This window comes from Microtus pennsylvanicus, chromosome 21 (assembly GCF_037038515.1).
Source record: "Microtus pennsylvanicus isolate mMicPen1 chromosome 21, mMicPen1.hap1, whole genome shotgun sequence".
Classification (NCBI taxonomy): domain Eukaryota; kingdom Metazoa; phylum Chordata; class Mammalia; order Rodentia; family Cricetidae; genus Microtus; species Microtus pennsylvanicus.
Window position 1 is genome coordinate 21258129 of NC_134599.1, and position 8566 is coordinate 21266694.

The window sequence follows — 8566 nt, forward strand, 5'->3', positions numbered from 1 at the left end:
ATCCTTATGTTCTCTATTCTTCTTCCTAAAATTGACATAACCGAGGGGAAGGTGGGGGCGTAGTAGCCCTGGTCCTCCGCCCTCCTCCACTCAACGTGTGTGCTGGGCTCGAAAATCCCATTTTCTGAAGCCTGACCTGGGTATCTTTTTACAAGATGAAGTTACTCTTGGACTCCTTTTCCATGCCGTGTAAAACAAGGTGGCAAACTGAGCCCGGGCACGGAGGACTGACATTCTTCAGTAACCTCTACATGTAGGATCGAGTTTCTGTGTGACATTTCATGTCATCTGCTGTCTGTGCTGGCCCTGAAGCCCCCACAGACCTGTGGATGTCCAGTGACTTTGCTCAGAAAGGCCATATTCTCCTGACATTGTAGTTTGGGAATTCTATCTTTTTCTATTTGTTTTGTAGTTATATAAATTGGTATAAACCTGTTGTTTGACCCAAGATCTTTCTTTCTTTCTTTCTTTCTTTCTTTCTTTCTTTCTTTCTTTCTTTCTTTTTTTTTTTTTTGGTTTTTTGAGACAGGGTTTCTCTGTGGCTTTGGAGCCTGTCCTGGAACTAGCTCTGTAGACCAGGCTGGTCTCGAACTCACAGAGATCCGCCTGCCTCTGCCTCCCGAGTGCTGGGATTAAAGGCGTGCGCCACCACCGCCCGGTGACCCAAGCAAGACCTTTCTATCCAGCTCTGAATGTCATAGCAGTCCTCCGAGCCCTGAGATTACAGACGTGCACCGTCATGCCAGCTTCTGCTTATATTGAGCAAGGGACACCACATTTTTTGTTCTGCACCCCCAAAATTGTATGATTAGTCCTATCTCCACTGCGACACTTACTGAGGAGGTTTTATTAATCTCTCCTTCTAAAAAATATTTTTATTTCCAATTATATGTGTGGGAGTCTGTATATGGTATTTGCACAAGAGTGTGGGTACCCTTTTGAGGCCAGAAGAGGATTTGGGTTCCCATAGCTGGGTTTACAGCTGACCGCGGCACTGTCCTCTGATAGAGCAGCGTATTCCCTTGACTGCCGTCCCATCCTTCTGGACTCCTAACCTTACCTTTAAAATGGGAAACAGAGCCAGGCTTGGTGTCGCACGTCTGTAATCCCAACACTTAGGGGGCCGAGGCAGGAGGATGGCGGGCTTGAGGCCAGCCAAAACCACACAGCAAGTTCTAGCACTACTTGCGCGACATATGAGACCCTGCCTATAAAAACCGGAAGCAGGCGAGCAGCGGGGGGTGGGGGGTGGGGGGGTGTCCGGAGCTCAGTGAGGCCACACAAGCAGAAGGGCCGGTCTGGGATTGGAAGCAGGCTTCTCGCCCCTGCACTGTGCTCTGCGCCCTTCAGGACTCAGGGGTGCGTTCCCCCTCCTTAGCTGTCTAACTACAGCCAGCCCTCTCTGAGTGAGGCTGGGAATGCTAGACGTTCTAAATCAAACCACACCAGCGCTCCATTTCCACTTTTAATCAACAAGATAATTCCTTTAGCCAGGGAGTTTTGCATGTCAAGTATGTCTTGAAAACAGTTTCCTTAGCAAAATGTAACAAATTTTATCTGTGGATCCTTGATAGTCTTCTTATACCCTCATGCACTTTTAAAATGTCATTAGAAATGTCGGCATGAAGAGCATTTGCCCTGGAACAAAACTATATTTTTTTCCCAAGATGTAGCAATTTAATAATGAAAAAAATCCATGAAATATACATACTAGGTACCCATCAATAAATTAAATTGGATTGTGGATGTTAGGAGCCAATTATCATACACAGGATCTCCAGTGGTTGAAATAATGAGGTCAAATTATTACTCTTGACATTCTCTATAGGCCATGATTATAAATTGCTAAAATGGTCTAATAGATTACAGAATCTTATGAGATTTGAAGTCCCCCTTAAAATATTCATTGTGTATTTGAAATCAGTTGTCTTGACTGATTTTAGTTATAATTCCATTATATGTTTACAAGATGAGAGAAGGTAGGGTGCCATGGAGTTGAAAAGAAAATGTATTCTGCTTATGAAAAAATAATTAAGATGCAGCACCATGAATAAGAACGCTCTACAGATCTGGATTTGGACCCCATCTCATGACTCTGGCTTTGTGGCCTTCAGTGATGCAGGGTTCTGATAAGACGGCGCTTGAAGTAGGTTGTAGGGTCTGCACTATGGGATGGTATGTAAGCCGGGAACTAAGCTGAGACTTAAAAACACAGGCACACACAGACAGACAGAGCCACGGGGACATGGGTCATCCTTGATACAACAGTGCCAAGAATGCCCACTTTATTGTGCTCAGGGGCAGCTTCTATAGGGCTCTGGCCACGCCCCAGCTCTCGGGATCTTTCAGCCGCAGGCCTCACCAGAAACCCTCCGCCATCAAGGTCTTGTGCTCAGAGCAGCTGCAGAATGCTCAGAGTAGAGGAAATCAGGTTGTTTACAAGAAATTCGGGGCCTGGCGGTCTGCAGTCCCCAACAGTAGGTAACACAGTGACAGGTTAGCGGACAAATCAGTGTTCTTATGATTTCCACTGCCACTGAAGGGAGATCGAAGGCTTGGGAGATGCCACGTTTCTCTGTTACTTCCCACGTACCAGCCTTCATCAGGCTGCAATGTTTTCTGCTGCATCAATTTGAAACGTTATCTATATTGTCGGTGAAGTGCAGGCACGTGTTAAATGCCCAGCCCTGTCTAAGTGGCAGAGGAGCCAGGGGCACCAAGTTTTTAGTACTTGCCACTTTCCACGGTGTAAATCTACTCGCATGACTTCACTGAACGTGGAGTATACTAACTTCTCACAGTGGGAGCCAGTACCGTTGTATCATCCTTTCAAATTAGGAGTGGAGAGATGGGTTCTGTTTCTGGCTCTGCTGCCCATCCCAGCCCTCAGCCCTCCCTTGCATGACCCTGGCTAATTCAAGTTTCCCTGAGCCTCAGCTTCTTTATCTGATGGAGATAACGACACCTGTCTGGCACGACTCCTAAATCTGATGCAACAATAAAACAAATATAAAAAATCCTTTGAAGCCGTGCGATCAGCGGAAGGGAGGGTGACCTGTAGTGTTATCCATGCATGGTGACGGCTGTAGGTGATTTTCTTAACCCACATTCTTTCTTTACCCTTAACTGACTATACAGCCAGGCCCTGGAGCTCCCGGTTCACTTACCTAATCCCTTCCTCTTTCTCTGTGACTGCTAGCTTACAGTGGTCACCTGAACAGTTAGACTGCAAAGCCTTTTCAGGTTTTCAGGAGACAGAGGACAGCTCCTATTGCTCGACTTGATTCGGGGCAGTAGAGTCTTTGGAAGCCTTCAAATGGTGCACCACACCCTGAGCATAGGGAACAACGGCCTGGTAGCCGGATTGTAGTGTCTTTCTTTCAAAAGTGGAAGTGATTCGTGTCTGTGCCAATCACAAGACTAGGCCTTCATTTTTTTTCTTTCTCACTTGAATACTCTTGGTCATGGCCACTTCTGCTGCAGTTGCCTTGGAGACAGAGGACCGGTTTAGATCCCCGGCCATCCAGTCCTTTCTTTGATCTGGCAACATAATCTAGCTGTACCTCAGTCTCTCCATCTATAAAATGGGGTTGATAGGACCTACCTCCTATCAACAAGCCTGTTGTACAGTTAAAGGAGTTGGATCCTGTAGAAAGTTCAGACAAGCATTCGGCACGTGACAGACGTTACTTGTTGACAGCTGTCTTCTGCTTCCATGAGTGCCTTCCTGCTGCGGTCTCCCACCGAGTCTGGCATATCCTTAACATTGACACGTTCAAGTTAGTTTTCCCCTGTTCAGTTTGTGGAGAGGTGACCACCTTTAGCTGTGTGTAGTAATAGGGAGCGGGGCTGCGTCCCCAACACCCCAGCCGCCTGCACGGCTAGCTTTACCCGAAATAATTACACGGACACTGTATTCTTTTAAACACTGCTTGGCCCATTAACTCTAGCCCTTACTGGCTAATTCTGATATCCCAATCAACCCATCTCTAATAATCTGTGAGCACCGGTCTTAGCGGAAAGATTCTAGCCTAAGTCCATTCTGGGTCGGAGCTGGGGCATGGCGTCTCTCTGAGGCGTCTGCTCCGGAGAGGAGAGCTGTGGAGTCTGAGCTCACTTCCTCTTCCTCCCAGCGTTCTGTTCTGTTTACTCCTCCCACCTATCTTCTAACCAATGAGGACCAAGCAGTTTCTTTTTATTTAACCAATGACCTTCCTCCATCAGCTGTGTAGCAGTGTCACAAGATAGAGAGCAGGGCCTGTTATGTGTGTGGCGCTCCCTGGAACGGGTCTTCTTCTGTGGTCTTCCAGACTGGCACCAGCCTCCTCGTTCCCTTCCCTCACAAGCTGACCTTCCTGAGCACCTAAGAGGAGTAGTCAGAATGGGCCCACCCGTGTCTCCAGAAGGCACAAGTCCGTGACTGCGTGTAACAGAGAAAAATACGAAGTTTTAGCTACTTGGTCCTAGCTGGGCAAATTGGTCATTTCCCCTTCCCTTTGCTGTCAACCCACCCCTGTATTCCCTAGGGCCCCACTCCTGCTGCTGACATCATGATGATGCCCGTGAGTCTCAGGCTGGGGTGCAATCACCTCCAAGGGGCGTGTTTAGCTCAATGAGATACAGCTTCTTCACTTCCCTTGGAGGAAAAACATTTGAGAGTGTGCTTCCAAGGCTGAGCTGCTCATCTAATAACAATAATAATGACCTTAATGGTGTCCAATAGAGGATCAGTTAAACAGATTAGGGAACATCAATAGTGCAGAGTACATGATGCAGCCACTAAATTCAATGAGGTTGAACAGTACTGTATTTCATTAATCCTTACACCGCTCAAAGTCTCTCTCTTGCTGGGCTTTTCATGGATGCTACAGTGGGGGTGATATTGTCAAGGATTCGGGAGCTCAAAAGCCAGTGCCCAATACTTCTTGTGCTAACGTCACACATGTGACTGGGAGCCAATGTTGCGTTTTCAACCTGGCTTGAAAGGGGAGAGAGATGACCAGCATGCACCAGTCTCCTGGAACACCAGCGGAAAGCTGAGCGGACATGGCCGGGATGAAGGCTGAAGCCAGAATCCTAATTTCTGGTGGGTACCCCGAGTGGAGAGCAAGTATGGGTCACTAGGCTGAGGCCGTGTCTAAGATTCCTCCTGACTCAAGGCCATTGCCAGCTGCCACCTGGTGGACTTAGCTGTCGCCGCGGTACTGAACATCTGGGAAGCCCAAGAGTAAGCGGAGGAGAAACGGGATCCTGAGCTGGGGAGCAGACAAAGCTTGGGAAGGGCAAGGTTATGAGCCTCAGAAGTAGCAGAAGGCTTAACCAGTACCAGAAGAGACATGACGTCATCTGAGGGAACATTTTCAAGTCCCTGCCCAGAAGGGAGTTGGCAGTCTCTGAGCTAAGGGGGAGACAGAAGTCACTCTGGAGTGGGTGACCCGTATCATGGATACAACTCTATGGCAGAGCAGGCAGGTCGCATGGAGACTGATGGATTGAATTTACAACCTCACAACAAGGGACATAGGGAACATTTTTCTGGCTTCTGGCTTTCTGCCTGAGACCCAAGAACGAGACTGGGGTGGCTCTGTCTGTCCTCACCAAGCTCACGCTGTGAAGATGTCTTGTTTTGTTTCTGTTGTTCTCGCAAAATAACACAACTTGTAGCCTATAAGCAACATGAGTCAGGTGTCACAGTTCTGGAGGCCAGGATGTCGGAGGCTAGAGGCAGGCATGACTGGGTTCTGGCTAGGGCTTGCCTCTGGGTTGCAGGTGGCTGCCTTCGTTGTGCATCCACGCATGGAAGACGAGATAAAAGAATCCCCTTGGTCCTCCATCTGTCTGATTCATGGGGATCCAGGCACCTCCAGACAGCTTTCCCTCAAGCGTTGGGATTTCAGCATGTGAACAGGGAAGGCACAGACATCCAGACTATAGCAGGTAGTATGCTATCAGGCCAGGCTTGACACCCTCATCGCTGCTCTGAGCTACAGCCTCCCGGGAGTGCCTGTGGGCTGAGAAAAAAAAATCACTTTATCTGGCACTAAATAGAACTAACAATGAAGCTCTGATCTGAGGTGCTGCAGATGGGCCTCAGTTGGAGCCAAGGCAAACATGGCTGCCCCGCTAGAGACAGACCCCAACATTCAAGACTTTGGTGAGTATAGACACGTGGGCTCAGGTTCATTGGTTATGAGTCTCAATTTGCTTTCTCTCTGGCCGAGTATCCAGGAATAAGAACCACACGATAGCCATTTACCTTCTGGCACCTGAACATCTGTGTGTGAGACGACCCTAAAACAGAGGCTTGCAAACCCTACACAACAAATCACCCACATACTTATGAGCAAAGAGCAGAAATGGTTTGTGATTTTCATGGCTTAGAAATTCAGAACACAGCACAGGCAGGAAGGCTTGTCCCTGCTCTAGATTTTAGACTGGAGAGATAACGGCTGGTGGCTGGAATGGCAGAGGCTCTCAACCTTCCTATAGCCACAACCCTTTAATACAGTCCCTCATGCTGTGGTGATCTCCCCCCACAACCATAAAATTATTTTTGTTGCTACTTCATAACTGTAATTTTGCTACTGTTATGAATCATAATGTAAATATCTCCATTTTCTGATGTTCTTAGGCAGCCCCTGTGGAAAGGGTCAAGACCCACAGGTTGGGAACCAGCTGATCTACACGCTCACCCACTCCTAAATCTGTAAGGAAGCCAGCCATGGGCTGAAGGGACAGAACTCCAACAAACAGCCTACTGCGTGGCTGGGTCCTAAGGCCAAGGGTCTCAGGGAAAAAAAACCCAGGGAGAAGCTATATCCATTCCATAACTTGATGTGGAAGTCACATTGGATCACCTTCGTCCTCTTTGTGAGCCACACTTAAGGAGAGAAACAGAGTCCAGCTTTGGAAAAAGGGAGTCAAGACATTTTTTTAAAAACATTTATTTATTTATTTATTATACAATATTCTGTCTGTGTGTATGTCTACAGGCCAGAAGAGGGCACCAGACCTCATTACAGATGGTTGTAAACCACCATGTGGTTGCCGGGAATTGAACTCAAGACCTTTGGAAGAGCAGACAATGCTCTTAACCACTGAGCCATCTCTCCAGCCCCGAGTCAAGACATTTTGAGCCCTAATTTGAAATGATCAGTTGGTGGCACAAGGCTATAATCCCATCTCGGGAAGCAGAGGCAGGAGAATGATGAACTCAAAGCTTGCCAGGGCAACAGAGTAAGATCAAGGCCAGTCTTGACAATTTAGGAAAGATAACTATATAGATTTTAAGAAATGGGGGATTGAAGTTGTTTTGCACCCCATCTTTCCTCTTCTCGCCAAAACCAAGATTTTGAACTTGGGGGTGGGTTGCCGCTGAAATGCCACACTGACTTCTGCTCTCACAATGTTAATTTGTTCCCAGCCTGAGTACATGGGAAGGAAGAAGCTGTATTCATTCAGGCTTCAGCCAACAGTGCTCAGACATGAAGTGAGTGCAGCCTCGGGGTCAGGGTGGGGTCCTTAGCTGAGAGTGGTGGCACTTGCTTGTAATTCCACACTGTTGAGACAGAAGCAGGCTGATCTCTGTGAGTTCAAGGCCAGCCTGGCCTACAGAGTGAGTTCCAGGTCATCCACAGATATGTAGAAACTTTGCCTCCCCCTCTCCACAAAAAAAAAAAGGGAGAGGAAGGTCTTAACCTATAAATAAGGAGGAGCAATGGACATTATTAAGTGTTAGCATTCTACCAGTTAAATGAAATTCCTGTCACAAGCTACTTATAAAGAAAATAGGTTTATTCAGCTCCTATTTGGGAGGTCTGTATTGACTCAATTCAATGAGGACTCTATCTATCTATCTATCTATCTATCTATCTATCTATCTATCTATCTATCTATCTCTATTTCTCTCCCTGACACGTGATATCAAGGTAAAGATTTGACTATATGTAAAAACTTATATTACTAAACAAGAAGCCAGAGGAAGCAACCAGTTTCATAATCTCTAACAATGATGATGCCCCAGTGAGCTAAGGACCTCCCACCTATTAAAGGATCGGACATCTTTCAGTATTGCCCAGACATTAAGCCTTTAACACAGGAACCTCTAGGGGGAGGTAAACAAGCCCTATCCAAACCAGGCCACACAGCACAGCACACACTGCACAGCACACTCTGTACAGCACACTCTGCACAGTTTACTCTGCACAGCACACTCTGTACAGCACACTCTGTACAGCACACACTGCACAGCACACACTGCACAGCACACTCTGTACAACACACACTGCACAGCACACACTGTACAGCACACACTGCACAGCACACACTGCACAGCACACTCTGTACAGCACACTCTGCACAGCACACTCTGTACAGCACACACTGCACAGCACACTCTGCACAGCACACACTGCACAGCACACTCTGTACAGCACACACTGCACAGCACACACTGTAAGCACACACTGCACAGCACACTCTGCACAGCACACACTGCACAGCACACTCTGTACAGCACACTCTGTACAGCACACACTGCACAGCACACACTGTAAGCACACACTGC